General features: G+C 46.9%; 1 pseudogene across 1 annotated transcript; it reads right to left on the bottom strand.

Annotated features, from left to right (window-relative positions):
* Positions 1-2,003: 2,003 nt before the first annotated feature.
* LOC131479423 (dihydrolipoyllysine-residue succinyltransferase component of 2-oxoglutarate dehydrogenase complex, mitochondrial-like) lies at positions 2,004-4,242 on the bottom strand (annotated as a pseudogene). The gene has a single exon (XR_009244864.1). The product of XR_009244864.1 is annotated as a dihydrolipoyllysine-residue succinyltransferase component of 2-oxoglutarate dehydrogenase complex, mitochondrial-like (transcript).
* Positions 4,243-23,029: the final 18,787 nt, after the last annotated feature.

Here is a 23,029-nt window from a genome sequence, read left to right as displayed (position 1 = left end):
ATATTTAACAAAGAAAGATCTGTCATGTTCATGGGATGGAAAATTTACTTATTTATTTTTGTAAAGATTTTTTTTTTTAATGGGAAGTTAGAGTCCCAGAGAGATGAGGAGACAAACAGGTCCCTTATCTGATGGTTGAGGCCCATGTGGTCTCAATTGCCAGCACTGGGCCAGGCTGAGGCATGGTTTTCATCCAGTCTCCCACATGGGTGCAGGCATCCCATCACTGAGGCCATCTTCCAGTGCATTTCCCAAGCTATCATGAGGGAGCTGGGTTGGAAGTGAATCACCTAGGACATCAGTAGCAGTTCATGGGATGCAGGTTGAAAGGGTTAATTGTAAAGGTGACTGTACTTCTAGAAATCTGGAATCTCCAAAGCCACACCTGTGTCCTGTTATGGGGGAAAGCTCCTGCTTGCTGAAACACCAGGAGGCAGACAGGAGATAAAAGGAATCTTAGAGTTTTTAGATTTACTGGAAAGATAGCTACCTTCGAGGCATGCTGTTTTATTACTGTCTACATTGACGTGATATGATCAGGACCCCCAACCTCTGCATTGTAAATTCCTATTGCTTACTTTCTGTTTTATGTAACAGTAAGCCCCTACTGTAAGCCCCAGAGGTTGCCCCTGGACTAGAAATTAAAATCATTTCATTCTCCTTGGAGTCTCACTCGGATTCATTGAACCCCAACAGCAGATGTCACAGGAGATGGCTTTATCCACTGCACCTCAGTGCCTGCCTGTGAACACTTATTCTGTGTCCACAATCGCCAAAGGAATTTACAGATTTAATATAGTCAAGAAAATACAAATTATAGTCTCCAATGTACCAAAAAATTCTAAACTTCGCTTAGCACTACCGAAGTGTTTAAATCAGTGAATTAGTCTTGAACAAAGTAACGCAGTGGGAGACATCAGAATACCAGACTTGAAGACAGTCTACAGAGCTGTTTCTACCAAACAGCAGGATACTGAAACAAAGGCAGGCACCAAGATAAAAGTGAATAAAGGCTGAATAAAGGTCAAAAACTGAATCTGTGTATCTGCAGTCAGCATGCTTTTGACAAAGTTGTCTAAAACACAAAATGGAGAAAGGACAGAGTCTTTGCTAAATGGTGATTGGAAAACTGCAAAGCCATGTGTATGTAACGTAGAACCATTAGCAATCCTACACAATAATACACTCAAAATGGATCAAATATTTAAACAGAAGACCAAAACGTATGAAGCCACTACATAAAATCATAGGAGAAAACACTTCAAGAGTTATCCACAGGCAATGAACTCTTTAAGAAAAACCAAAAATCATAGCAAAATAGGAAAATGTGATTGTTCTCAAACTTAGAAGCTTCTGCACAGCAAAAGAACCCACAGAATGAAGAAAAACCAACAGAAAGAACATATTCATAAACTCTTCACATGACAAAAGACTAACATTCATAATGTGTAAGAAACACGGAAACATGATCAAAGAGAGAGAGAGAGAGAGAGAGAGAGAGAGAGAGAGAGAGAGAGCGCCCAAGGATGTAGACTGGCATTCTGCTCTTTGGCACGCAGGGAAAAGCAGACATTGGTTCTACTTCCATGTGTGAGTTTTTGGTTCCATATGCCTGTTTGGATGGAAATGGGGATTTTTCAACAGCAAATTGAAAATGAACATGATGAATTAAACCTTGAGCCTGGACACAGTGTGGCAGCCTAGCAGCTAATCCTCACCTTACAAGTGCCAGGACCCCATATGAACACTGGTTCTAATCCCTGAAACCTCGCTTCCATCCAGCTCCATGCCTGTGGCCTGGAAAAGCAGTCAAGGATGACCCAAGTTCTTGGGAACCTGCACCTAAGTAGGGGACCTTGAAGAGGCTCCTGGATCCTGGTGTTGGATTGGCTTAGCTCTGGCCATTGTGGCCACTTGGGGAGTGAATTATTGGATGGAGGATCTTCCCCTGTCTTACCTCCTTTGTATATCTTGCTTTGTATATCTTGCTTTGGGAAGAGCAGGGCCTCGTCAGTCCACTCACCCACCCGCCCAGTTAGCTGCTGCTCCAGGGAATGCCTGCCCTCCCCTGGCTCTGCCATGGCCTCCTTGTCCCACAACCTGCCCCATGGCCAGAACATGTCAGAATCTGCTCTAAGTATGCTCAAATGGGTCCCAGCAGCCTGGGAAGAGATCAGGAAAGGTTGGCTTTGAGGTTGTGATTGTGCCCAAACCCATTTTCCTGGTATGGGCCTATGACAATGTGAGAGCCAGCCTGGGGCTGCTCCCACCCCAATTCCAACATAGGGACCCCCCCAACCCCTGCCCATTCCTCCCACCCCGAGTCCCTGGCATGTGCTTCCTGCAAGAGGTAGAAGAGGCAGCTGACAATCTACCACAGCTGAGAATGCGGGTGCCACTGAAGCAGCAAAGCAGCCCTTCCCAGCTGCATCCACAACCTCTGCACAGCCAGGACAGCTGCTGCCCAGGGCGCCGGGGCACGGCAGCCCCCCGATGTCTCTGGAAAGCAGCTTCTGAGACAGACCTGTAATTCCGTGGTCCCTGGGGACTCCCCCAGCACCCTGGCACTGGGGGGAGATGAGACATCTCTGCAGAGGGCTGCTGGGAGGCCAGCAGGAGAGCCACTATGCATCCAGGCTGGCTCTCTCACTCCCTACAAGCCTCAGGACAGCTGCTATGTGAGGGTGGGAGGACTGAGCAGAGAGGGAGAGAGCCTGGCAGGAAACCAAGACAAGACCTGCGACTGCTGGTTGACAGAGCACCCTGGCTTCCCTGCTCGAGGCCAACAGCATGTGCCTGCCTGTCCCCAGGCTAACCCAGGATCCTGAGGGGACTGGGAGAAGAGTGGTTCTCAGTTCCTGTGTGGTCAATTTGTAGGGCATGTGGCTTCCTCCTAAAGGTCCAGGAGGAGGACTCTGGGATCCTCTACCGCTGCCTTGATTTTTTGGAGAAAAGTCACGGCCTCTCTGCCATCAATCAGCCGGTGATCGTAGGTCAATGCCACATACATCATGGGCCGCACTTCCACCTTGCCTCCCACGGCCACTGGCCTGTCAAAGATGCCATGCATGCCCAGGATGGCAGACTGAGGGGGATTGATGATGGGCGTTCCAAACAGTGAGCCAAAAACTCCTCCATTGCTGATGGTGAAAGTACCTCCATCCATGTCTTCAATGGCAAGTTCATTCTTTCTGGCCTTTTCTCCTAGTTTGTTGATAGTTCGTTCGATATCAGCATAATTCATGGTTTCCACATTCCGGATGACAGGAACCACCAGACCCCATGGGGTGGCCACCACAACACTGATGTCGATATAATCCCTGTACACCACCTCCTTGGTTGAATCATCAATCACTGCATTTACTACAGGCTGCTCCTGCAACGCAAAGGCTTAGGCCTTCACGAACGCCAACATGAAGCCGAGTTTGAGGTTGTGTTTCTTCAGGAAAGCCTCTTTATGCTGGGCTCTCATCTCCTGGATGTTACTCATATCAATCTCGTTGAAAGTCGTCAGCATTGCACATGTATTCTGGGCCTCCTTCAGACGCTGGGCAATGCCCTGCCGCATCCTGTTCATTTTCTCCCAATGTTCTGAACGCAGTCCTGTGTCACCTGGCGAAGGGGCAGCAGTGGGTTTTATTGCAGACACTGGTTTGCTAGGAGCAGGCTGTGAGGGTGAGGGCACCGGTGGCATCTGAGAGGGTATGGGTGCTGCAGGGGGCGGAGGAGCTGCTGCAGGCTCTGCCTTGGGGGCTGCAGCAGGGGCTTCAGCTGGTTTGGCCTTGACAGGAGCAGGACCAGTTTTCCTGAGTGTGAAAAGAGGAGTGCCTCCTTCGACCTTCCCCCCATCAGGTACTAAAAGAGCTTCAATCACGCCATGGGCCGGTGATGGAACCTATACAGACGTCTTATCAGTTTCAATCTCACAAACCACTTCATCTTCCGCAACGGTGTCTCCAACAGCTTTCTCCCACCTGACATCGCCCTCTGTGACAGACTCTGCAAATGCTGGGGTTTTTACTGTAATCACATCATCCTTGCATGAGCTGTAGTTCTGAAGAAGCGGATGCTGAAGACACTACTGCTGTTAATGACAATCTTCCTGCTGTCGGGGCAACTTGGTCCCTGACATGAGGAGACCCCGGGCAGGGAGCGCCTCCCCAGAGGGCAGTTCCCCTTCTGGAAGGAGGAGAGCGAGCGGCTGAAGGCCCGGGACACGCAGCGGGAGCGGGACAGCATCGCGGAGCTTTAAAAAAAAAACCTGGATCCTTTACTATGAGAGTTGCAGATGGAGTTACGAGACCACACTAAAGTGACACTTCAGTGAGCAGATACCAGAAAACTGATCAGTGATCAATTAGCCTGACCTGCACAGGATGCACCCCCAAACCTTCAGTTTGCTCAACAACTGTCCCTCGGACACTCATCCATGCACCAACCGTTCATATTAGAGTCCTGAACAAATCCTGTCTACACCGAGAAATATGTCTACAAACTGCTAAGTTCGCCTGTGGCTCCTCTTCATGGCAAGGAACTGCTTGACGAAGGTTTGGCTTGACACAGGTGCAGCTGTCATCCAAGAAACAACAACAGATTCCCAAAGAGATGGGTCATGAGGATCAGTTCTGGATCAGGAGAGCAAACTGACCTCACCCTGAAGCACAAAGTTCCCAAGGACTTATGTATCTGTGAATTTCACCAACTAACCAGAAGATCAGTCAAACTGAAAAAACATTGTGGAGGTGAATAAGGCATGGCTTAACCATATCTCCCCAAGATTTGAGAAGTGCCTTGATCTTTCCCCTTGCAGAAACAAGATAGTTTTGTGATCCAACAGTCCCCTCCTGAGCTGAGTGAACATGTCCAGTGTGACAAAGGGGTTTTCAGGCCTTCAAACATCCAAGTTTGAGATCAGGGCATGTGAGACTGGTGGGATAGGATGATGCTCTCACCCCCCCAGCTTTTCCTCTGCTCACTGTGCTCATCCCGCCCATGTGCATTCTCATCTACATACATGGACCATGCTTTCCTCCTTTCCTACTAATTTAATTGTATCCAAAAAAGTCCCAGTGAAACATTCCTGGCCCAAGGACTTTCACCCACACAGAAATGGGCTCCCCAATCCTTACAGCTCCTTCATTCCCCCGTAAAAGTCCACTGGCTCCAACATCTCCAGAATCTGTGAGAAGACAGTGACACCCTTTTCACTTTTGGCTCCAAAATTTATAAGTCACTAAAGCCAAGATTGACCTTTCCTCCATCCTGGGAAAAAAACCTAGTTCTGGCAGAGAGCTTGATGTGAAGAACCAGGGATTCCTGCAATAGAATGGGCAGGGGCAGCTGACTGGATTAAACCAAACTTGGCTACTGGCACACTTCTCAGGGGATTGTCTGCAAGTCTGACTCAGTGGAGTCCAGTTTGAGCAGCTTAACCCCATATGTTGAATGTCCAACAATTGAACATAAAATACATACAGTGTACATGGTGACTTAGCTGAACTATGAACCTGAACATCTATAACCCTTCCTGGAACCTGTCATACACTTACTGAATATGGAAAACTTCCTCAGAAGGAAGGACTATGAAACCTCTCAGCCAGGCAAAAACCTCTTTGCTCCTAACCTGGGAAGTCTGAATGGGATCTTCCTGCTCACACTGCTGTGATGAGTCTCCACTGGTACAGATAGGACCAAGAGTTCATGGATGTTCTGCCTGGTTCCACAGGTCGGGTCCCTTGGGGCATAGGCAGTGTCAGGGTGGCACAGAGAGATGCAGCAGGGAGCATAAGTGAAGGGAAGGGGAAGCAAAGAAGTGGGCTTGTTGGGATGAAGGGGAGCACAGACTAGCGTGCTAAGTCAGGGGCAGGAGGGACAGCAGGGTCTGTTACTCTGGACAACACATGACTGACCTCTGGGCATACCATGTGAGACAGGAAGGTGGGTATACAGTGACACACACAGGAGTGTTCACAGCAGCCCAACCCACAGTCAGAGAAGAGCTAAGTGCCCACCCTGTCATCGACACCTGGGCAACATGAAGGAAGGGATCAGCGACCAAAGGAAATAGAAATTTCACCTCAAATTGGAGGGGTGAAGAGACCTGGAAGTAGCTCCTGGCTTCAGCTTTGTTGCAGTCACTTGGGGAATGAAGCAGTACATGGAAGATCTCTCTTTCTTTCAAGTGAAATAAATAAATCTTACAAAACTAATAAGAGCACCCCAGTCCCTGGGAGCCTCCGTGGCAGAATGGAAGTCTGGCAGTTTCTCTGACTCCATCAGCTACTACTTCTGTTAATTGCATGTATCTAGACTACTTCTTTGAAAAAAAAAAGAAAAAGTTCAACCAAAACCCAGTGCTAGATTTATCAACCTCCTGTGAAAGTAAAACACCGGCCGAGTATGAACGAGCCTTATTAAACAAAAGGAAGTTCACTCCTAGCCTCTTCCCTAGCACCACTGAGGGGCGAGAGGGAACAGACAGAACCATGGACAAGGAGAAAGAGCTGAGTAGGCCATGAGAATAAAAGCTTTATACCCCTTCTGATGTAGGTACTGGTTTTGGCCCTGCCTGGGCCCTAATACAGTAAGGATTGTTGGCCCTCACCCACTATTGGCCTGTGCATTATCTATTAGCCTTGAGAGATGTTGCATTCTCCAGTGAAACCAGAGTGAGCACCTGCTTCAGTCTGCTTCACCCATCACCCATTCTCATAGCAACCATCACCCAGAAAATGATCAAGTACAACGCCTTCATTTATAATGGTCACAATTTTAATAACAACAGCATCTTTTTATAGCTGAATAATCAGATCAGGGTAATATACAGTAGGGCTTACCAGTAACAGACATGGCAAATCCTCCATGCACAGTGCTTGGTGAGAGAGACCAGTCTGCACAGCTGACTCTAAGGCCTCACTCACATGACGTTTCAGCAGACACAGCACTGGTTGCCAGGATGAAAGCAGAAGGCACCACTATGAATTCAGTCATCACAGGGGTGGGCATGTAGGATTCTGGGGGATACCCTCTAAACTAATCATGTGAGTGGCAGAGTGACAGAGAGTGTACTATCCATCTGTTGACTTACTCACCAAACATCAGAAAGTTGTGTCTGGAAGCCCAGCTCCATGCCAGCTGGGTAGCAGAGATAGAAGATTGAAAGGAAGATGGAAAGCCCCCATGCAGAGAAGTCTGCAGTCCTTCCTCACAGGGCTAAGAGGGGCTTTGGGAAGCAGCATTGTGGCATAGTGGGATAAGACACTGCCTGCAATGCCAGCATCTTTGTGAGCATGGGATCAAATGCAGGTTACTCCACTTCTACTCCATATACTCAATAATGCACCTGTTAAAACAGTGGAGGACAGCTCAGGTCTGCAGATACTTGCAACACCTGTGAGAGAGCCAGAAGGCTATCCAGGCTCCTGATTCCATTCTGACCTAGCCCCAACCATTGTGACCATTTGGAGAATGAACAGGAAGAAATCTCTCTCCTGAACAGTTTCATATGATATGTAGACCTTTTTAAGTACCTCTTACTTTTTGAAAGATTTCATTTTTATTTGAAAGTTGGAGTTACAGAAAAGGAGAGGTAGAGAGCAGAGATCTGTCTGCTGGTTCAATCCCCAAATGGCTGATAAAAAGCCTGGAGCTTCCTCTAGGTCTCTCACATGGATACAGGGTCCCAAATACTTGGACCATCCTCCACTTGTTTTCTAAGCCACTAGGAAGGGTGCCATATGGGAAAAGAGCCACTGGGACTCAAAACAGTGGCCTTATGGGATGAATTCTCTCACAGGCTGAAGTCAGTCATAATGAGCAGGCTCACACCCTTCTGCTGCTACTGCTGCTGGGACTCAGCTCGCAATGTGCACTACACCCTGAAGCACCTAGGAAATGAAGGAAATTCAAAGCACAGCTGAAGACTACTCAAGGGCACAGTTCAGAAATGAAAATGGAGAATCAAGATGGCAGAATAGGGTAAGGACACGTTTAAATGGATGGAGAAACATGTAAACAGAATGAAGTGGAGAGGACACATTCTAGGAAATAGGAGAGGACAGAACAGCAGCAGAGGGATACCTGGAGACTGTCACACACAGGAAACCATTGAAAACAATGGTGTGGTATTGCAGTGACTGATGCTCCAGTGGCATTCAGCTAACAGTGATCTGAACTCCACCAGCAGCAGGAACTCCACCAGCAACCAGGTGGGAAGGGACTTTCACTGGGAGCTTGGGAGGTGAACCCAAACAAAGAACTGTCTGTCCTGCTGGTCCATTTGATTTGACCAGAAGCAGAGACAGCAGCAGATCCCAGATGGGCAGTGTGAGAACAGGGTGGATTTCACGGCCCAGTCAGCCCCCTAAAGCCAAATAGGGCACCATTTTGCGTAAGGAGGCAAAGGCAAGGGAAAGGACTGAGCATAAACTGAGCTTGGGGTGAACTCATTTTTGACTCAGTGAACTGCATCAATGTGGCATTCTACAGGTTCCACCCAAGACAGGTATGGATAGCTCTCAGACCTGATGGCCAGCAGATCAAGAACTCCAGTAGGGGCACATCAGGCACCATTTTGTACACTGTGGCAAAAGTTTAGGACTGCAGGGGACAATAGTAAACTGCACATATACTGAGCTCGCCAAAACCCACTGTGTTCAGTGGATTGCACTGGTCCCATAGGAAAATAATACAGACTGTAGCATTGTAGGGGTCAAAATAGGTACGTGTAGCACCCAGACCTAACGTTCAAAATGTTCCGACAAGATCAGCACCACCAACAGTCTAGCTTTACACGAGACCTATTGTCTCCCTAATCCCGGACCTGCTCCAACTGGAAGTGGGATAAAGGTTGTATAGACAACAGTACAACCTCAGCATGATAGTACATGAGGTGGAGAGTGGTGAGCCAGGAGTTGGGGCTATGGAGACCATGGTGGACCTGGAACTTGCTGGAAGTAGTGGGACACATGGCTGCAAGCAAAGAGCTGTGTACAAATGGTAATATGTAAAATCGAACTTTAGACCTGTGGATGACACAGTTTAGAAAACTGCTCCAAGGAGAAGACTGATAACCAGAAGTACAATGACCAAGAACAAAAGAAGAGACAAGGCACAATAAATATAACTGAAAACTCCCCTGCAAAGGAGCAAAACCCTATGCCAACCTCAGAGTTAGCTGAGGAAGATATCGAGAAAATGGGGGACAGAATTCAGAAAACTCATTTTAAAGCTTCTAATCAACACTGAGAAGCACATACAAGAGTTCAAAGAATTTAAGGAATATGTTACACTAGGAATAGCAACAATAAAGCAAATCAAAGCTTATATATTAGAAATTAAGAACACAGTAGAGAAAATTAAAAGTATAGTGGAGAGTCTGCAAAATAGAATAAAGCAAGCAGAAGAAAGAATCTCAAAATTGGAAGATATTTCCTGTCACCAGGGGAAGCAAACAAAAAGCTGGAAGCAGAGCTGGATCAGGCCAGAAAAAGTATTCAAAAATTGACAGACACTATTAAGAAGCCTAATATAAGAGTTATGGGAGTACCAGAAAGTGTAGAAAGAGAAACTAGTTTTACAGACATATTTAATGAAATAATAAAGGAAAATTTCCCTAATCTAGAGAAAGAATTGGGAAACAATTTCCAGGAGGGGCACAAAACTCCCAACAGGCTTGATCAAAAGAGATCTTCACCACGACACATGATCATTAAGCTCTCTTCAGTTGAACAAAAGGAAAAGATCCTTAAATGTGCACGTGAAAAAAAAATCAACTGACATATAAAGGAATGCCAATTAAACTCACAGGAGATCTCTCACAGGAAACTACAGGCAAGAAGAGAATGGAGTGACATATTCCAGATTCTAAAAGAAAACAATAGTCAGCCCAGGTTAACACATCCAGCAAGGCTTTCTTTTGTCTTTAAAAATGAAATAAAATTCTTCCACAGTAAAGAAAAGTTAAAAAAATATGCCTCTTCCAAACCTGCCCTACTAATGATACTTCAAGATGTTCTCTTAACAGAGAAGTGGTATAACACCCACCAAAACCAAAGGCAAATGAGAAGAACATCCCAGTAAAATGACAACCGAAGACTAAATCAATGAACAACCCATTCCTAAAATGACAGGACCAAAGTACAATGGACACATATTAACCCTGAAAATAAATGGCTTAGGCTCAATCAAATGCCATAGATTAGTAGACTGGATTAAAAAACAAAGCACATCTATTTGTTGTCTAGAAGAGACACATTTCACCAACAAAAATCAGCAGAAGCTATATCTCATGGATTTTAATGTTTTTGTTTTTATTAGTTTCAACTCTTCAAAACAGTTTCTTGTGATTAAACTATTCAATGACTCATAGATCATACAGTAGCATCATTTTCTTTTTTTAATTTTTTTATTTATATTGTTGACAATCTTTACATAGTTAGTTATGGTAAAAAGGTTCAGGGGCTATAGGGAGGTGGGTAAGACTATTATGTCCATATTGTTTCCTTCTTGTATCTGAAGTAAAGGGGGATATTGAGGGAGAAGGGCCACCCAGTTTCCCACCCACCCCAGGTCCCGGATGTGGGGCATGCTCTGAGATCTTTGCTCAAGTGGTTTTAATAGTTCATCAGCTATGAATCGCTGCCATTTTCGCCACTCCAAGCACGATGAGGCCATTGAAGAATCCACTGATTGACATAGTCCATCATAGAGTCTTCATTTGTCCAGTATTTCGCTGCCAACATATAGCTGAGGTGGTTGATTGACTTGTTCTTTCTTCTGTCTTTTCTTGCTAGGGTTCTGAGTCCAGCATTTTGATTGGGGAGATCCCCAAAGAAACTCTGAGGTATTCCAAGACCAGGTTCTTGTATGTTCTAGCAAGCACAGGTCCTGGCACAGTCCATCTCCATGATCAGCTGGTGGTTGCAATTGCTGGGTTGGTTCTGGTTTCAGTCCCGTCTTCCACTGGAACCAATGGGTGTTGCAGTCCAGCCTGCTTCTGCCCAGCACATACTCGGCCCTCACATCAACCAGTGGAAGCTGCAGCCTAGTTGGAGCGACCCACAATAACGCCCACCAGGCCTGCCCCCTACCCTGCTTTGCCAGTATGTATAGCAGACTAGTCCAGTCTGTCCCACATCCCATTTGGCTCTTGTACTTGTCAGTGGGTATTAAAGCTTAGTTCCATCTAACCAGCTCAACTATTCCGCCCTCAGCCCCTAACCTAGTTTTCATGCCCTCCTGCGGGAGTAGTAACCCAAGAGGGGGGAACTCACTATTTCCCTCCCAGGTCTCTCTCAATCCCGGTTTATGCACTCTTCGGGTGGTTCTGTGGTTTGACTTGACAGAATTAGCCCCCAGTGCCAGCTTCTGCCATCTGATGCTGTGGCTAAGCCCAAACAACCCTCACCCACTCTAATTTATGCTTGCACCAGTAGGAATAATCAGCCCAGCCTGGCTTTTCCCTGATCTAGTCCACATGCGGTGCACAGGTGTTATAGCCCTGCTTAGTCTGGTCTGTTCCCATCCCAGCCCACACTCTCCAGTGGGAGTAGCTGTGTGGCGAGGGGACCAGCCCCTTAATCCCCCTGCTGGCTCTGTCCCCTCCATTCCTGGATCTCACGTGTGCTGGTTGGGCGCTGCAGTCACATCCAGTACAGGCAACCTCACCCTGGCATTCCATATTGTGCACTGGTTTTTGTCGTGACCAAACCTGTCTCGACCCACACTCTGTTCTGGTGTCCGGATTTGCCAGTGGATGACATGAACTGATTCAGCCTGGTCTGCCCCCGACCCATGCCAAATGTATGCCAGTGGGAAACTTTCCATGCCTATTCTGGGCTGTTTTCTATCATGCTTCTTGCGCTTACCTGCAGGGATTGTGTCCTGCCAGAGGAGTTGCCCAGGCTCCTCCATCAGAACCCCTCCCAATGCCAGATTTTGCGCATACCAGGGGATCCATGAGCCAGCCCTACCTACTCCGTTCACCTCCTGTCCTAGGAGGAACAGTGGCTTTTCTTGGCTGGCTTTCAACCCATTCTGGTTCTTGTTGTTGGATGTTTCAGCCCAGCCATGGCTCGCCCATACCCACATACAGCTCACACATGGCTCAGTAGGGGGTTGAGACCTAGCCTAGTCAGTTCCACATCTATCCTGGTTCTCTAGGACACCAGATGGTGTTGGGATCTAAACCGGCCTGGTGCATCCAGTCCCAGTCCACACTAGTGCCATGGGAGAGTACAACTGTTTCCTAGTTAGGACGCAGCCCCCATTCCAGCACACGGACCCCTTGGTGGGAACCTCAACCCAGTTAGGGTGTCCCCTTAGCTCCCCAATCAGGCTTGTTCCCAGCCGTAGATCACGCGCATGCCAGTGGCTGCTCTGACTCAGCTTGGCTCAGTCCCTCACTTGTCCTGGCCTCTGCCTTAGACACTGTGGCTTAGCGTACTTGACTCATGTAGACCATCAGGTGCAAGAGCCTAGCTCGGCATGACCTGTGCTCCATCCTGGCTTCTAGTTTTGCTTGTAGGCTAAGGTTTGCTCAGTCCTGCCCAGTACATCCCGTTCCATTACCAATTTACACATTAGCCAACTGTTGGAGCTACTTTGCCCAGCTTGTCCGACCCCCAGGTCTGGACCACATGTTCACCAGCGGGAGCTGTGACTCCCCAGGAGAGTTTCCCAAGTTCCTCCACTTGATCCACTCCCAGACTCAGTTTTCATACATGCCAATGGGTTTTAGGCCAGTGTCCGGTGCTGTCTGGCCTTCCATTTGGCTGTATGTGAGCTGGTGAATGTTGCAGCCCAGCCCACCCCACACCCTATTCAGGATGCACTTTTAGGTGCTGCTGCCTTGACAAGTCCAGACTGCTGCGGGTTCCTTTACCTGTGATTGATGGCAGGCTCCTTGGCCACACCTAGCTTAATCCAAAACCACCCAAACTCTTGTGCTTACCAGTGGGGCTAGACTTTCCACAGGGTGTGGCCCACACATCCCACACGAAATCTACCACCAGATATGGTTCTCGAGTGCTACTCAAAGTTATGGCCCTGCCTAATGTGACCAGTCTCCTGATCCATCATCCTGTCAGGTAAAAGGATATCCTGCTGGACAAGCCACAAGCCTTAGCTATTGCATGAACTGGTGTTCCCCGCTCAGCATTGTTATGGGATTACAAGTTCTTCAAAGGAAGGGTTGCTGCCATTGGGAATGCTTAGGATTGACTCAAATCCCAGAAGCACAGTGGGATCAACCTGGAGCTACCTACGCAGTGATTCAGACAACCAATACCCCAGAGCTCCCTGGCCGGGCGGCCAGCAGGCAGAGCCTGGTGCCAAATGGCGCACTGGCCGCCCGGGGACAGCTCACCACGTGCACATGGTGGCTGGAGTCGGGATCCGAGCAGGACACCCCTTCCTGGGGCCCACCAACAGCCTCCCGGCTGCTAGAAGTTTAAATCCCCAGGCCCAAGGTCGTGCCCCTCCCCAATCCCATTCACCACCCAATGAGGGCGGTGGGTGGACCCCAGACCTACCCAGTCACGGAAACTTCCCCCACTCGGTGTACTCACCCCAAAAGGAAGCAGCTCCCGATTCCAGGCAGGCCCAGGGACAGCTCACCACGTGCACATGGTGGCTGGAGTCGGGATCCGAGCAGGACACCCCTTCCTGGGGCCCACCACCAGTAGCATCATTTTCTTCAAGAAGATTCTTGATTTTCATTTCTTCAGTGACACATTAATCATTTAGTATCATGTTATTTAACTTTATGGTGTTGTTAATTTCTTTTTCATCCTGATGTTAATTTTATTTTGTGGCTTTTCATTTAAGGGGATGTATAGTAGCTATGTAATGGAGACTGTCATAGCTAGTAAAGTGTTGTTTAACGTCATGGGATTCTAAATTTCAATTTTTCTTCCTATTGTTGATTTTGTATTGTGACTTTTCATTTTAGGGGATGTACAGTAACTGTGAAATGGAAACTAATATATCCAGATGTGAGGATACAATGTAGTATGCATCTCTACTTCCAAACAAAGATGGACTTACAATAAAACTGTTTACTAGATCTTGACAATAAGATGCTGCACTTTGCCATTGTCCATGACCGCAATGATTGACATATGATTGTGTATAAACAACAATACTTTACTAATGATATAGAAGAACCAGGTGGGGGGCAGTTGGGGAGGGAGTAAGAGAAATGCCAGGAGCCTATTGAACCATTTCATAAAATGACAACAATAATAATAATAGATAAAATGTCAAAAAAAAAAAAAAACAGGTTCAGACTTGAAAGATTTATCTTGTTACCTGAAAATATTTAAGAAATATTTGAAACACAGAATATTAACCTTTCAGCAAGCTTTTTACATTAAGTATATCAAATTCTTTTTTTAAAAGATTTATTTATTTTATTACAAAGTCAGATATGCAGAGAGGAGCAGAGACAGAGAGGAAGATCTTCCGTCCGATGATTCACTACCCAAATGAGCTGCAACGGCCGGTGTGCGCCGATCTGAAGCCAGGAACCAGGAACCTCTTCCAGGTCTCCCACATGGGTGCAGGGTCCCAATGCATTGGGCCATCCTCGACTGCTTTCCCAGGCCACAAGCAGGGAGCTGGATGGGAAGTGGAGTTGCCGGGATTAGAACCAGTGCCCATATGGGATCCCGGGGCATTCAAGGCGAGGACTTTAGCTGCTAGGCCACACCGCCGGGCCCCAAGTATATCAAATTCTTAAAGATTTATTTATTTGAAAGACAGAGTTACAGGGGTTGGAGAGGGAGGTAGTAATAGAAAAATCCTCCCTGTGCCGGTTCAGATCCCAGATTAGTGCAATAGAAAGGGCTGGATCAAGCTGATGCCAGAATCCAGGTGCTTCTTCCAAGTCTTCTATGTGGGTACAGAGGCTCAAGCACTCAGCTGGTCCTCTACTGCATTCCCAGGACATTGCCAGGGAGCTGGATTGTAACTCACACTGACACCCATATGGGACACTGAGCCATATAGTAGCTTAACCCACTGCATCAGCCCATCAGCCCTCCAAAATGTCAATTTTACAACATAAAAACTTAAAATTTAAACTAAAACCAAATTGCAATGATAAGTAGAAGGATTCATGCCAGAATACACATTCTTTAAAAACACGAACAAACTTGTATGTGTATTTGACAATAGTGTAATTTTTTTTTCCAACAAAGAGGAAGAACAAAATTATTCAGACATAGATATGAGATAGTCTCTGTCACACAGAACAGTGGACATGTCTGGAGATTAGGAAAATGGACATTAGGAAAAACTGGACAATTAGAAAATTGAACATTAGGAAATATTTGGCGTTACCTCAATGTTATCAGACTAATAAGTATAATTTTAAAGTTGAACATTCCATTTTTGTGAATATAAAAAACACTACTTCTCTGCTTTTTTCTATTCATAATTTGTAATTAACTTTCATTACCAAAACACAGGGTGTTCTATATTTTTCTCTGTTACCTGGGGAATTATCTGATAAAATTAATCAAATACCACCTTATTATGTGGCATTTAGCATACAACACTCCCAAAGCAACCCTGCTCCCACTCACTCTGGTCCTCTTGCTGTGCTTCCTTCTCCATAACCCATTCTCTACCTGAAGCGTACATTCATCTGTGTTTTGCTGGTCTACCTCTTTCTGCTGGCATGTAAATGCCACAAGGATGGATGACAAGCTTCCATGATGGATCCCAGCACCAGGGCATATAAAATAACCTGGCACATAGTGGGATCCTAACAAATATTTATCAAATGATTAGAAATTGATTCAACTGCTTAATAATAAAATGCTTCATAAAATTGAAATGCTAATTGTACTATTAACATAGAGAGGCAAGAAACTTAAATGTTTCTTAATTTAAGATTTCTCTTTGAATATGGGCCTGCTGGAATCATAAAGCATGGAGTTTATGGAATGAATAAAGTGCTCAAAACAGAACTGAATAAATGACAGAATTTTGATTAGTACCCAACTAATCCCATTTTCTCGTTAAGGTATTAAAACAGAACGGGAGGGGTGTGTTGTGGAGTAGCAGATTGTATCATCAACTGGGATTCTCACATGCCATACTAGAGCACCCAACATTGATCCTGCCTTCATCTCCATTACTGTTCAAATTCCTGCTAATATGTCCCTGGCAAGCAGCAGATTATGGTCAAGTACTTGGGTCCCTACTACCCACATGAGAGATTAGGGATTCAGTTTCTGGCTTCTTGCTTTGGCCTTTCCAAGACATGGCTATTGCCAATACTTGAGGACTAAACCAGCAGATGGAAGCTCACACTATCTCATAAATAAACATAAAAAATGAATTGGGCTCAATTCAATGGCCTAAATGCTAAATTCTCACCTTGCAAGAACATGGATCCCATATGGGCTATGGTTTGTGTACCAGATGATCCACTTGCCATCCAGCTCCCTGCTTGTGACCTGGTATCCATGTGGGAGATCTAGATGAAGCTCCTGGCTCCTGATTTCAGATTAACCCAGCTCCAGCCATTGTGGCCATCAGAAACAGTGAATGGAATAACTATCTTTCTTGTAGTCTCTACTATACTCCATAAACAACAATTTTAAAAATAAATTAAAAATTATAAATGAATTTTAAAAAACAGAATTTTACCTTACTTGGTAAAGACTTGTAAGACTTAAATAGTCCAGGTTTTTTTTTTTTTTTTTTTTTTTTTTTAGTTTTTTAAATTCTTTTTTTTACATTTAAAAAAATCTTTCTAAAATTTTTATTGGCAAGACAAATATACAAAGAGGGACAGAAAAATCTTCCATCCACTGATTCACTCCCAAAATGGTCCAAATGTCAAGAGCTGATCTGATCCAAAGTCAGGAGCCAGGAGCTCCATCTAGGTCTTCCAAGCAGGTGCAGGACCCCAATGCTTTAGGCCATCCTCAGCTGCTCTTTCAGGCCATAATCAGGGAGCTAAATTAGCAGTGGAGCAACTGCTACACAAATGGTACCCATATGGTTTGCTTGTGCATGAAGGGGGATGTTTAGCCAATGAAGACATTGCACCCAGCCCAAGTAGCACAACTTTCAATGTTTTCCTTAAGATTTGTAATCTTTTAGGAAATCTCTTTCTACAGCTATCCATGTATCTTAAGAGATATTATACCCGCGCATTTGTGTCACATGCTCACAAGTTTGTAGGTAATATTATCTATCAAAATTAATATTGGTTTCATAATATTCCATCTATACCCATGTTCATCAGCATTAGTGTTTTTAGAAATATATATGTAGGGGACAGTGTGGTAGCTCAAGAGGATAATCTTCTGCTGCAAGCACTAGCATCCCATCAGGGCACCAGTTTGTGCTTGACTATTCCACTCTTGTTTCAGCTCCCTGCTTATGGCCTAGAAAACAGTCAAGGATGGCCCTAGTCCTTGGGTTCTGGCACCCATGTAGCAAACCTGGAAAAAGCTCCTACTTCTGGATTTGATTGGCTGTTGTAACCATTTAGTAAGTAAATCGGCAGATGCCAGATCTTTCTCTCTTTGTCTCTTCTTCTTTATGTATATCTGCCAAATAAAAAAGTTTTTTTTTTAAATCCATCTGCAAAAACTCTGCATGTAAAATCTCTATGTGAAATATACTGAACAGTGAATCAGGAGAAAATTATGTACACGATTGAGTTCTAAATACATTTGTAAAAATTAATTCTATTTTATCACTTGTGTAATTATTAAAAATGATGAATTAAGCACACTTCAGGAAATACAAAAAACATAAAGAATGTAATGTATTTTACAAAGGTGTCAGTCAAAATTTGAACATTTTTAGGAGATATATATATATATATATATATATATGATATTTTAACATTGAAATTATTAGCCTCAGGCACTCCCAAAACTAATTCTCACGCAGGTCTGAGGTAGTTTCACGAGCTCAAAGCTAAGTGTGTGGAATATAATTACCACTTGAGTGGTTCCCTGATTTGAGCTCTATTGAATTACCTGAGAGTGCCATAGAGAGCAGTTAAAGACTCAGGCGTGGATGCTCACAGCCTCCTTTCATCTCAGGTCTGCTGTTTCAGCTGAGCAGACAGTGGCATGACCACAGTGTTCCTTGAGGACAATCAGTCTGGGTGTAGCAAGCTAGGTAAGGAGGACGAGAGGGAAATGACGATGTTAAGTGAAAAGCTGGCATGGTGGTTCAGTTTTAGGAGTCATCAGTGATGGGCCAGGTGACTGTAAAAATGAGGCAGGACTACGGACACAGGAGGCTTGGGCTGATGGAGAAATAAGCCACGCACCTACTGTACTGCACTCAGACTGGTATTTTCAAAAACTCTGGTCATGACAGAGCTTTTCCTTTCTCCTCAAAATAGGAGAAAACATGCCTCTGCCGACCGACTGACGTCTAAGCATCTTCAGTTCACATTTTTGAGGCCTGGTCACGACACAGCTCTCAGCATGCTTTTCAGCCACCTTGCCTCTTCACATCAGTTCCTCTCCTTGTCTCATTCTATGGAATTATGATTATTTTACATTTTAGAAATTCATGAGTTACTCTAATTACAAAAGTTAACACATGATTAAACACGTGAAAGTGAAACATTGCAGAAATGAATGGATTTCCCCAACAGTGTCTTAATGGCTACACCGAGTCCCAATACCTTCTTTAGTTTTAGACATATTACACTAATGGAAACAGCAAGTCCCGGTCCTCAACAGGCTCAGTCTACAAGCGGGAAAACTAGGAAGAAACCACCATGACCAGCGCTGGGGCACTGGGATCACACTAGGACGGACACCTCCCCTAACCGGCACCACAATCGGGCACGTCACTGTGTCCATTGTAAGGGTCAGTCCGTTCAGTTAAGTAACCTGCTAGAGGGAGAGGTCGGTGGACCCGCCTTCAGTCTGGCAACCTTGGACAGCAGCCAAGGTCCTTTCCCACCTTACAACCCCAAAGAAACACCTGAGGAGAGAGCAGATACGCATGGGGTGCCACGAGGACAGGACAGGTACCAACACCTTAGTCCAGCCAGGAAAGACAGTCTTAGGAGGAGCTGCCACCTGATCTCAGGTCTAAAATGAAGGCAGGGTAGCCCATGCAGTGGGAAGGGCCCAGTACGCAGGGGACTGCACCGAAGCCATGGCTGGCCAGGGTCCAGACGTCCAGCCTTGCCCCAAAGGCAGAGGGGACAAGAAGGATTGATCTGCACAGATTGGAGCCTTAAAAACCTCCAGCACTTGGATGAACAGGAACAGAACCTGCTTTGCTCCCTCCTTTGTTGTGCTGGAGAGCAGGGGCATCCAGCCAGAGGCAGGACCAAAGGACGCGACCCCGTCCGAGAAACCTCTTCAGGAAGGCCGGCAGAGGCAGCACAGCTGGGCAAAGACCCCTGAGACACCCGGGCGGCGACTCCTTGTGGATGCCAAAGAGGCAGCTTTCCAAACTGTCCTCTGGGCCACGGACTGCAAACTCCTACAAGAAGACGCTCCTCCCGAGCTCTACCAAGACCTCGACAAGAATATTGGTCATATCCTGGAAGTCACTCAGCAGCGTCTACCAGGCAGAGAGACTCCCTGTGGACACACCGCAGTTGCAGCCCAGTAACCCCAGCCTGACACCCCACCCCTGCACGGCGTTGCCCCGCGATTTCAAGGAAGAAATTGACTCTTTGTGCTATCGCCTTAGCCCTGGAAGGTCTTTCCCCAGCTGATGCAAATTAACTTCACCGTTCCTGTCTCTTTTTAGAGGTGGGAAAAACCTCATTCCAGTGACTAGACAGCCCTAAAACTGCTTGCTCAGAAAGGTACTAGGCTTGCTTCTTCCTGCTCAGCAGCGAGCCCTTGTAACCTGCACCCACGACACGCTCCACGGTGCCAAAGTGAGGCTCCCACTGTCCCTGGGAAGGTCCCTCTCACACTCTCCTACAAGGGCTCCCAGGACCTGCCTGCTGTCTCCAACAGCTCCCAGAGGCCAGGCTGTGCACACCTTCCCCAGATCATCAGCCTGGGGAGTGTGTGGCATGGCTGCCCAGGGGCACAACCCGGGAGCTGGGACAGGCTGCCCAGCGGGGACACCCGGAGCTGGGACAGGCTGGTCAGCAGGGATACGGGGAACAGGGGATGGGCTGCCCAGGGGGGACACCGGGAGCCGGGGACAGGCTGGACAGCGGGGACACGGGGAGCAGAGGACGGGCTGCCCAGGGGGACACCCGGAGCCGGGACAGGCTGGTCAGCAGGGACACCGGGAGCGGGGGACAGGCTGGCCAGGGCGTTCAGGCCTCGGTGGAGTCACCAGCGACAAAAAGAGCGCTCAGGACAACGTTGGCCCATTTCATCTGCCTTCTGCTGTTGTGGGAGAAATGGCCATTGGGACTGTTTCTCCTCAGCTCTGAAAGTAGATTCCTGTCAGGGTCTCTTGGGAGGGTGGAGTAATGGCAAAGTAAATCTACAACAGCTGGGGCGAAAACAAAGCGTTCAAACCCTTGCGGGGCGGACGGGAAGGCGGCAAGAGTCCACGCCTCCATTTTTAAACTCCTTTCTTGTGTTTCCCAGGGAAACGGAGGGCCTGTGAGCCCGGACGAACCGGCAGCCCAAGCGGTCGCCGGAGCGCCGTGGTGTCCGCAGGGGCGAGGCGCGGGCTCGGTTTCCTAGGCGACCGCAAGCCTCTGGCCCGGATGAGGGCCCAGCGGGAAGTCGGGGAAAGCCATCAGAAGCGCGTTGCGTCACGTCACAGAGGGCCTGCGTGGAGGAGGAGCGAGCGAAAGACTCAACCAATGAGCTCTGGGGAGCGTTGCGTCACGCCGCAGGGGCGGGGCGCGGGCTTGGTTTCCTAAGCGACGGACCGACGCTGGGGCTTCTTTGGAGCTTTGGAGCTCTGCGGGAGGGCCGAGTGTGAGTCACTGGGGAGCCGCATCCGGTACTTCATGGAAATGTGGAGCTGTGTGGAGGTCGGGACCGTTTTCTCGTGGTTGTGTGGAGGTCGGGACCGTGTTCTCGGAGCTGTGTGAAGGTCGGACCGTTTTCTGGGAGCTGTGTGAAGGTGGGGACCGTTTTCTCAGGGCTGTTTTTGGTGCGCGCCCCGCTTTCTCCCTGCCTGTCTGTCCCTCTGCCAGTGTCCTGCAAAGCGTGGTCTCGCCCGCACCTGCTCTGGGTCATCCCGGGCTTTAAAAGGCCCGGCGCTTACCCCTTAGACCTACCGGCCTCCCTTTTCTCAGGCCCCGGAACAGCGGCGGCTTTTCCGTCTGGACTGAGGTGTCGGTGCCAGTTCTGCAAGGCACGTCGCGCCTGGTGGTTGTCTGCTTTCACCAGGCTTGTTTCAGTGGGACTGAGGGGTGGGAAGGCCAGTGGCTGCGAGCACAGACTGGGAGTCCTAGGATGCCAGTCCGGGGGCGGTCCGCAGACCTTTCCCCTCTTGCAAGTTACTTGCCCGAACTGCCCCTTGCAGTGGACCCTGGCAGGGCCCGTTGGTGGTGCCGGTTCAGGACATGTCTGTCTGAGTGTGATCTGAGAGTCCCATCATCGTTCAGGGTTCTTTCTAGTTTTCCCTCATCTTGGCAGAGCTTAATATAGCATGCGAAAGGTCTAAATGAGTGAATGAGACTGCGTGTTTAGAACTGATCTGCTTAGTGAAAGGAAAGTTCTCTTTCTAGTAACAAATGAGATGTACAAAGGGGAGGTACCTTGTACGACTAAGGCCACGAGCTTCATGAACGACTAGTAGATGTAATGCCTCTTGGCTTAATTTATTTCATCCATGAAGCGCTTCTTAAAATGAGGTGTAATTGTCCTTGTTTTATACATAAGAAAGTTGAGATTTAGGTAGTTGACAGTAATTTCCCCAATATTATGTATGTGATAGTTGCTGAATTAGGTATTGGAAGGCACCAGCTGAAGCTGTAAGAAAAAATGCCATCATCTCTGAGCCCCTTCCAGTGAAAAGCAGAATGTCAGGAAGCTGCATCCAGTGCTGTCCTATTTTTCCTAATAGGGAACACCTAAAATGAGAAAATAGCGGGGCCCCGGGGTGAGTGATGGAGTGTCTGTAGACATTGTTTTCAAGGTCACCACGACTGTAAAGTAGGTATTTTGGAGTTTTGTGGGTATGGTTACTATCTGGGAACCAAATGGCCAGATCTCTCAGCCCCATCTCCGCACCCAGGTGTGGTAGCACCTGTAGTTGCTGTCTGCCAGGCTGCTCGCCTCATTAGTTGGGCTGCTGTTAGGACATAAAAACTTTCATTGTATGTTATAGTGCGTGAGCAACAACCAGTTTTATCTGCAAATACTTGGAGAAATTTTTAGGCAAAGTTTTTCTTTTTCCTGTACCAATATCCAGTCTTGCATAGAAACTTCAATAACATGCAAAATTGTGCCTTTACTTTCTTTAAAACTGCAATTTGAAGAAGGGTATCTCCTTGTTTCTTTTTAAAATATTTTAGTTCTTTTGAGACAGAGACAGATTTGAATTATTATGTCCACAAAATACATTTCTTCATTATTACACTGGTTGATTTAGAGAAAGCTTTTGAGAGAGTGATGGTATCTCTTCTTGCACCCTGCCCTCCTTCCTGTGCAGAGATGAGCTTTGCAGGATGGACTGGTTCTCTGGCTCCCAAGAACAGAGAGGATTTGGTCCAAATCCCTGCGAGTCCTGGGGAAGATGACATCCTACAGTAAAGGCCATGTTTGTCTGCAGTGTCACCACGGTGTTTGGGTAGATGCTTTACATACTCAAGAAGCCATTGATGCTTTGCATACTTTGTATGTCCGGTCTGGCTAGTAAAGATAATGTTTTTGGAAGCTACATGATATTTACCTGGTGAACATGTGTGCCTCCGTGTAAGAAGTGCAGCAGAGAATGAGCTAGCTGTTAGTGCTTGAACTGTGAATGGATCACAGATGGAATGTTCATCCAAATCACTGTTATTGACATCATTCCAAAGGAGCTTAATGGAATTCATGAAAAAAATGTGGATTTAAAAGTTGCTTTTCCAACTTTTTGTTCCATTTTTTCCGTG

The sequence above is a fragment of the Ochotona princeps genome, unplaced genomic scaffold (genome assembly GCF_030435755.1).
Source record: "Ochotona princeps isolate mOchPri1 unplaced genomic scaffold, mOchPri1.hap1 HAP1_SCAFFOLD_108, whole genome shotgun sequence".
Classification (NCBI taxonomy): domain Eukaryota; kingdom Metazoa; phylum Chordata; class Mammalia; order Lagomorpha; family Ochotonidae; genus Ochotona; species Ochotona princeps.
The sequence above is the reverse complement of the archived record's forward strand: the minus strand, read 5'-3'. Positions and strand labels throughout refer to the sequence as shown.